General features: G+C 43.2%; 1 long non-coding RNA gene across 1 annotated transcript; it reads right to left on the bottom strand.

The window, feature by feature from the left end:
* Window positions 1–2,265: 2,265 nt before the first annotated feature.
* LOC123639449 lies at window positions 2,266–3,517 on the bottom strand. The gene is made up of 3 exons (XR_006735729.1): window positions 3,434–3,517; window positions 3,266–3,317; window positions 2,266–2,350 (listed from the first exon to the last, which is right to left on the bottom strand). It is a non-coding gene; the product is annotated as an uncharacterized LOC123639449 (long non-coding RNA).
* Window positions 3,518–8,855: the final 5,338 nt, after the last annotated feature.

Below are 8,855 nucleotides of genomic sequence, written 5' to 3'. Positions count from 1 at the left end.
TTCTTTTTTGTAGATACTTATTTTTAAACATGAGTTTATTAAAACTAATTAAAAAACCAATGAAAATTTCTAATTACTCAGATTCTACCACTCTAATACAATTACTTTCACTTTTAGCAAATCATCTCTTCCAAATTTGTCAGTGTGCATGCATTTTTCATATATATACACACATGTATAGACATAAATACATATATACATGTATGCGATAATGAAATAGATACAAAATATCATTACTTTTCAATAATTATGTTGACTTTTCACTAATTCTAACTTTTCCAGCTTGCTCATTTTCAAAAATATCCAATTTTCTGATAAATTTGCAATTATTGGGTCACCCTAATAAAATATGCCAAAGACATTTTTAATGCTATTTCTCATGATTTTACTCATTAGTCCTTGTTGGTTAAAAAAGCTATTTAACACAGGAAAATCGTTTATTTTATTTTAAGACAGAGTCTCACTCTGTTGCCCAGGTGAGTGCCGTGGCATCAGCCTAGCTCACAGCAACCTCAAACTCCTGGGCTCAAGTGAAACTCCTGCCTCAGCTTCCCAAGTAGCTGGGACTACAGGTGCACACCACCACGCCTGGCTAATTTTTTCTATTTTTAGTAGAGATGGGCTCTCACTCTTGCTCAGGCTGGTCTCCAACTCCTGAGCTCAAGCAATCCTCCCTTCTAGGCCTCCCAGAGCGCTAGGATTACAGGCATGATATACCTTGCCCAGCCTAAAATTGTTTATTTTAAATTTGAAAAAAACAAACTGAAAACCTATTCTTCCCCCTGGGGCAAAACTCCAAACTGGCTTACACTGGGTTGATCTTGCTGGTAAATGTTCTGTTCTCCATACATGGCAAGGCAGGTGCTGGGGACTGTTTTCCCAGCTATGTTGTCAGATTTGCTGACACCCACACTCTCACTTGCTCCAAGAACAGGACAAGAGAATAGTTTTGGCTGACTGTTCAGGTTAGAGTACCAGGAAACAATGGAAAATGGACCAAACAAGGACATTGAACCACTGGCCTTTTTCAGCAGGGCCTCTGGTCTCAGCCTTTCGCCTCTGAGGCACGGCCACTGTGTGTGGCTAGCGGTCAATTTACACATGATGACTAAAACTTCAGCATTAACCAGTAGAACTTTCACACTGCAATTTTGTTCCAGGGGCTTTCAAAACATTTTCAATTCTTGTACCCTGTTCCATACACAGAAAAACTGCTAAACATACAAAGTCTCTGAAAAGCAATACATAGCAATTCCTGGGATGAAAATGTGCATTTCTCCCATAACAATAATCCACATGAGAAATAAGATGACAGCCGTATTTAAGGAAAAGTATTGTTGCAGGTCAGTTTCCCTGGGAAACGGATTCAGAGATGGAGAATTGCACACAGAATGTTTATTGGGAGTTATCTTGGGATCAATATCTGTAGGGATATAAAAGCTGCTGATTCAGGCAGAAAGAATTTGGGCTGTGATACAGTCACAGCAAAAGCCTCAGCCAATCTCATGGAGAGCTCTCCTGGGATGGCTCTACAGAGGTATCTCAAGATAAAGCAAGGAGACTGGACCTTTATACCCTCACATACACCAGTCATTGGATTTTGGCTACCACTGCGGAAGGGGCATGACCTTGAAGTAGCGGGTTCTCATCACCAGGGCTGGGGGAAGCAGGAGGACACAGATGAGAGCTGTCAGCCAATCACATCCCCAGCTTCATCCTGAAGTGGGAGGCCTGGGCAACATACCCCGGTGCCTATTCTAAGTGCGAATCACATACCCATTCACTGTCACCAGGGAAATCTCGATGCAGACCCAGTAGACAGTAAAGGCTACTTATTAAACAAAGAGTGGGCTATTAAAAAAAAAAAATCATGGGCCACAGAACATATTCTTACCCGAGGTAAGACTTCATGTCACTACCAAGATAATGCAGCACCTTTTGCTCAGCATGAGACTGACCCCAGCTTCCTTATCCCAAGTTAAAAGCTGCCCACCAGTCACCTCCTGCCAGTGACCCACTCTTCTCTCTGCCCCTACCCAGCACTGACGATGTTTTCCCAAACGCCATGACAACAGCAACGTGAAATGCATTTCATCCCAGAGAGCCTCCCTGATTTCCTCCACAGGACTCCTGCAAGTTAGTTTCTTCACAAATGCCAGTGGACAGAATGGACAAGGAGAAAAGGTTTATGCAGAAATCTTTATGACAGAAAAACGGTCTATAGCTGGGTGCCTCAGCAGAGCTCACAGGCCAATCCCCTGGGTCTGATCATACAGTCTGCACACTTGATGCGTGCTGGAGGCTCCCCAAAAGGATTTTTCAGCAGAAGAAATAAAATGACCATTCGGACCTGAAAAACATCGGCACCTCATACTGAATGTTTAAAAACCATGTGACTCTTCATTTAAAACAAGGAAACTCATCCTTCTGCCCACTGATGGTATGATCATTTGAAATAATATTTTTTAAAAATGTATAGTATAAACTTAGGTGGAGGGTGCAGGGAGAAAGGAGGAAGGCTTGCTTCTCTTCAGCAATTTCCAAAATCAGACAGGTAAAATACTGACCTGTCAAATGTCAGCACTAGGATAATGACTTCAGACAAGTCCTGTGAAAGCAAGTTCAGTCTGTCTGTCTGTCTGATGTGACCCCAGCAGTCACACCCTAGAGAAGGTGACTACAAGGCAGAACCTATTTTATGTATTCTTACAACACCCTTGGCCTTATAGGACCCATGCTAGAAACTGGCCACTCTGCTAAGTCTAAATCTCCAGGGAAAATTAAAAAAAAAAAAAAGGTTTAAATGCAGGTGAAACCCAAAGGTAGGAGAAGTAAACCCACTTAGAAAGTGATCGCGGTCCTGCATTTCTTTTTCCCTTAGGTATGAGTGCAATAATCTTGTCCCTGGTCTATGGGCTCTTCTGGTTCTTCCAATCGATTTCTTGCAGGGACTCCATCTAATCCTTTGCAAAAGGTCCCAGGTGTCTGCCTTCCTGGGGCAAACACATTCCTAAAATGTTATATGGGACCCAGATGTTTGTGGAACAAATAATACTTTTCCACCAACTTTCATTCTGATTCCGTAGTGCTTTTATCATGGTTTCTCATCTACCTCTTGGCGACAAGGAGTGAGTCACTTGTAAAGTGAAGCATTCATTTCAAAGTGAGCAATCACACCACCTATTTTCTGCTTTCATCCAGAGAAGCGTCTAAAAATGGCTTTTCCCTTGCAGTCCCAAAGGCGGAGCAAAGCTCTCAAACCTACCCTTGTTTCCTTGCCGGCAGCCTCCAGCCTCGACCTTGGTGCTTCACCCTGGCTGAGAGATGGAATTGCTTGCTCTTATTATTGAAATCTTACAACAACCTTGTTAGTGTACGTTTTTATATCTGAGGAAACTGAGGCTTAGACCTAAACTTGTCCCAGGTGACCCACCTGAATGTAGGTGTGGCAGATTCCAGAGTCTCAGCTCTGGAGGAGCCGAGATGACTTGATGCTCCGTCTAGTAGCAGATGAAAGGCAAACACAGGCCAAAGCCCAGAATCTGCGCAAGCTCAGCCTCTAGTCCCTGACCTTTGCACTTGGAAAGCCAATCCCAATGCTGCTAGGGGTTGAGGGACTTTTGGTTGGTATAGCAATGGAAATGGGTCAAACAAACTCACCTGGGGCTTGGGGTGGGGTTGTTTGTCACCAGGGAATCAATGTTAAGTGATACTACAGTCAAGGACAGAGCTCCAGGCTTTTCTAAACAAACAGTCTCAGTCATTGCTGGATTCAAAGTGCACTGCAGGGCTGGCCAACCCCAGCACGCACTGCAGCTCAGAGCCCTTGGGCAACAAACCTCCTCTTTCAGAAACGGACCCTCCAGCCTGAAGGAAAGATGCCCCAGGGCAGAGACCTTTCCCAGGAGAAGATCCTGGTTCAACAACTGAAGTTTTTATTGCTCCTTTTTGACTTTTGTGCCCTTTCTCCCCTATCTCCTATCGGAAGAGTCGGCCATGCTTTGTGATCTCTAAGCGCCTTCTTCCAAACACCCTTGGATTCTAGCCAATCAATCACCAAGGAGAATATACACACCAGTGGAAGACAGCTGCACTGGTAAATTTCCTAGATGTACAACTACTGATCTCATGATGTATTGTCCAATAAGGCAACTTTAAAACAGGACAAAAGACATGAGACATACCTTTGTTTTTTCTTGTCATTAATATCTGGTATTTTTCTTAGAAAAGCATCAGTTATTTTGCAATTTTGCATGCATTTGTAAGTATTTCATTGTAACTTTAATAATGAATAAACTTTGGGTGAAAAAATAAAATTCCCTTGGAAGGCGATGGGAAGGAGAGAGAGGGAAGGCCCTGCAAACAGAAATGAAACAATTGCTATGACTTATTCTGCATTAATCCCTGGGAGAGGCACAGTGGACATACTGTGGGCTTAGGCTCACTCAGAAGGACCCAGATTCAAATCCTAACTCTGTCCATTGTATGTGACCTTGGGCAGGTGTCATGAGCTGCCCTCCCTTGTCTACAAAATGAAAATAACAAGATCCAGTTCTGAGAGTTGTTTTGAGGACATGAAAGAGTGCATGGCAAGTGCCTAATCTTATGTATGGCCCAGTCTTGGCTCAAAAATGTTTTTTCTACCTTTTAGACCCCTGCCTCCTCTTAAACATCCTTCCCAATGGCAGAGTTAGTTGTCTTGTCTTTTTTGCCCTCCTTCAGTACCCACAGTTGATTTATTCAGAAAGAAACAATTTTTATCCCTAAAATTTAGAGCATTGGCCAGGCCACAGTAGGTACTTGGTAAATGCCTGTTCATTTGGACTTGGTGGTGCTATAATTCATGTGCTGGCTGAGAGCTCCCAGGGACAGAAACCGTGTCAGCCAGCGTCCAGCGTGGTACCTAGTACATAGTGCCTGGTCCATAGGCTGCGCTCGGTAACATAGCTGTGTTACTACATGTGATGCCTCCCATTTTGCAAGGTGCATAAGCATGTCTGTCTTCAGCAGCCAGGCAGGTGACACAGATCAGCTGAATTAAAATAACAGTAGTAAAGTCTGTGACAAACTAGAGAGTGTCCATCCATAAGACATTCTCATTCAACGAAACAAAACACACTTTTCTGGCCAAACAAAGCAATCAGCTCACAAGATCTGCCCCTCTGGCCATAAACCTGCCACTATAAATAAATAAATAAATAAATAAATAAATAAATCTTTGTGATTCACAAGTACTTTCTTTTCTTTCTTTCGTTCTTTTTTTTTTTTTTTTTTTTTTTGGAGACAGGGTCTCGCTCTGTCACCCAAGCTAGAGTGCAGTGGTGTGATCATAGCTCACTGCAACGTCAAACTCCTGGGCTCAAGCAATCCTCCTGCCTCAGCCTCCTGAGTAGCTGGGACTACAGACACATACCACCGTGCCCAGCTAACTTTTTAATTTTTTTTTTGTAGAGATGGGGGTCTCCCTATGTTGTCCAGGTTGGTCTGGAACTCCTGGCCTCAAGTGATCCTCCTGCCCTGGCTTCCCAAAGATGTGAGCCACCACATCCAGTCCACAAGTACTTTCTTATATTATACATGATTTCATTTGGTATTTTAGCAATCCTCTGAAGAGAGCATTGTTGTTCATTTTCCAGGCATCTGACAGAGAGGGAAACTGAGGCTCAAATACAGTGATTTGTTCACATGAACAAATAGCTAGCTAATTCGTGGCCAACCAGGGATTTGAAGCAATGTCTTCTGAACATCACTCCAGGACTCCTGCTTCTCTTTACACCATATACCGTCCTTAACATGCTGCTGTTTTCCACCCCCATAGTTTTTCTGGGATAAAAACCATGAAAATGTTAAACCTGTGTCAGGGTTACACTTCAAATGCCTGCCATGGGTCATAGTCCATCTAGAGCTTCGAGACAGGTGCCCGTGGAAACAGCGCCTTCTTTGCAACTAGAGAAATGAATTCTACCCAAGCCCTGGACGTGGGGAGCTCTGGCAGAGAGGCACGGGGCAGCACGGTGAGCAGGCTGGTAGGAAGAACTCTGCAGTGAATGGCCCTGAGGAAGCAGCCTCCTTGCATCCATGTGAGGAATCTTTAAAGGAATTTGCATTTGTAAAAAGAACGAGAAAAACAAGATAGAATCTTAGCAGCTAGATCAAACAAGCATCTGATTTCTGTAGGTCAGTATTGTCCATTAGAACTAAAATGTGAGCCATATATACTGAAATTTTTTAAGTAGTCACACTAAAAAAATAAAAAAGAAACCAGAGAAATTAATTTGAATAACACATTTTGTTTAACCTACTATATCCAAGATATTATTTTTTCAACACAGTCGATATAAAAATTATTAATGAGGTCTTTTACATTCTTTGTGTGTGTGTGTGTGCAGTGTCTTTTAAATCCAGTGTGCATTTTATAGTTACAGCTCATCTCAGCGGCCCTGGCCACATTTCAGGTACTCAGTAGCCACCCATGGCTAGTAGCTGCCATCCTGGACAGCACACTTCTAGGCCAAAGACATTCCTGAAGGTCTGTATTTCTGGCATAGTGGAAATGAGTGACATAGCTCTCTTCAAGGCCACAGAGAGCCCTCATTTCCAATCTTGCTGGTACAATTTCAAAACTGACCTTTCAGGGACACCTTCAAACTTTGCCACCATTTGGGGGACAGCAGTGTCAGTTTCCAGCCAGTTGCTCTGCAAAGCCAATCGGAGGCCATTGTGTTGGATTCCCTGCTTCTGCCTTGCAAGAGTGCAATCCTCAGCACGTCCCCTTTCAAATACCTATTATTCTGGCTCTGTCTTCAGCAGTGCCATGACTGGCAGTGATGAGGGTGACATTTTTTATGTGGCTGAGTTCACAGAACAAATCACATAGGGTGAGCGGCACAGTGATTAAGTGGCTGTGTGGAAAGACTAGAATCGCTACATTTGCATGTCTCTGAATAATGAGATTCTTATCTCCATTATATGGCAATGAGGTAGAAATTGATAGTACTATTAGCTGTTTACACAGTAAGCACAATTTTCTATTCTCTCTCTCTCTCTCTCTCTCTCTCTCTCTCTCTCTCTCTCGGGTTTCAAAGAAGCCAAAGTTACCCCACTGAGCCCCTCAGCAACCCTCCCAAATAGAAGTTCTCCATAGCAAGAGCTTTTCACAACCTCCTCAATAAATTTTCTGGCTGCCTTCCAGAAGCGAGCCCACGGATGATCCAATCCAGCCACTTCGTTTCATAGGGAAGAAGCTGCCATGTGGAGAGGTGAGATTTACCCAAGGTCAGAGAGAGAGAAGGAAGACAGGACAACACCTATCCCTGTCTGATTTGCATCCTCTGGCACCTGGCTGCAGCTTTGGAACAATGGGGTCCCATCTGCCAGCCTAATAACATATCGTGCATTCTGGTCATGCGCCCATTTTTCTGTGGAAGACATGAAAAAAACTGGCTGAAATTACAATTCGATTCTCTAAACACAAAGACCTTTTTCAGTCGACTCTAGAAATGAACCCTAACTAGACACTGAATCAACAAACATAAATTTTTGCAGCAACGAAATCAATATATGGAGAGATACAGTGACGGTGGGTTATAAAAGAGGGTAAGGGAAAGCTGTGATTATGTGTGCGTTTGGCTCTGCTCCCAGCAATAAAGCATTTATCCATCAGCCATGTGGCAGTGACATTTTCATATCAAGGGCAAGATCAAGGTAAATGAATATCTACAGAGACCCTTTTTAAAAATAGATCATCAGTATAGCAACCTAAAAAATGCTTACCAGGAAGTGCTTCACTGGCAATATCACAGGACATAGGAGGGGGAAAACCCTCTTCAATTAAATTCTAACACACCAGTGCTTTAGTGGTAGAATAAACAACCATGACAGCATGAAGGTTAACTGCCTCTGCATGAAAGAGGAGACCAAGGAAGGGGATTTGTCAAGTACATGGAGGCACCAGCTTAATGTCTGAAGGAGTTAAATGAATGCATGAACAGCTGTAATGCTGAATTCCATTAATAAATACGATGGCAAAATGGCCTGGAGTGAAGCATTATTATTTGTTATGAAATAAAATGGGCTGTCTGTTTGTAATATATCTTAAAAAGTGCCTTAAAATAGCTAAAAAGGTCCATTACCTCCTTACTCCATCCACACTCAAAGGTCTTGCCCTTCGAGTCAGAGCTTAAGGAGCTTCAGGGTAGCATGTTCAGCAGTGGGTAGAGGAGTTGTGAAATCCCCCAGGTCTATGCTTAAACTTTACTGGATTCAAAGAGGCCTTTCCTTGAACCCACAGCATAAGTTAACTTTCTTTGGTATCAGTCACCATATTTCTACTCGCACTGTTGCATTTGTTATGCTTGTTCCACAGAGGTACTTACTACCTGTCTTCTCCTTGAAGACTGTGAGCTCCAGCAGGGTAGGTGCCTATGTGCCTACCATAGCCCATTCCTTGATGCAAAATGTACCTAGGGAGCATCTACCCAAGTGAGGCGTTGTAATGCTGCCCTCGTGTAGTTTTACATCCTGATGGGGGACAGAGACCCAAAACAACTAAACAGACTGGTTGATTTTAGAAAATAATATGGAAGACTGCTCAGAGAAGCTCTCCCTGAGGAAATGAGATTAAGGAAACCTGAATACTGAGAAGTTCTGGGAGAGGGCCACTCCAGGCAGCCAGAAGAGGAAGTGGAAAGACCCCTAGGTGGGAATGAGTCACCATGGCTGGAACGTAGTGAGTGAGGGGAAGATGAGCACAAGGAGGTAGATTGGGGCTGGACCATGTGTTTGGCACTGAGTAAATGCTCATTAAACATTTATTGAATGAATGAATGAGCACATGTCAGCTGGAAGAACAGGTA

This window comes from Lemur catta, chromosome 6 (assembly GCF_020740605.2).
Source record: "Lemur catta isolate mLemCat1 chromosome 6, mLemCat1.pri, whole genome shotgun sequence".
In the NCBI taxonomy this organism is placed as follows: Eukaryota; Metazoa; Chordata; class Mammalia; order Primates; family Lemuridae; genus Lemur; species Lemur catta.
Note: the sequence above shows the minus strand (reverse complement) of the source record. Positions and strands in the feature narration are given on the sequence as shown.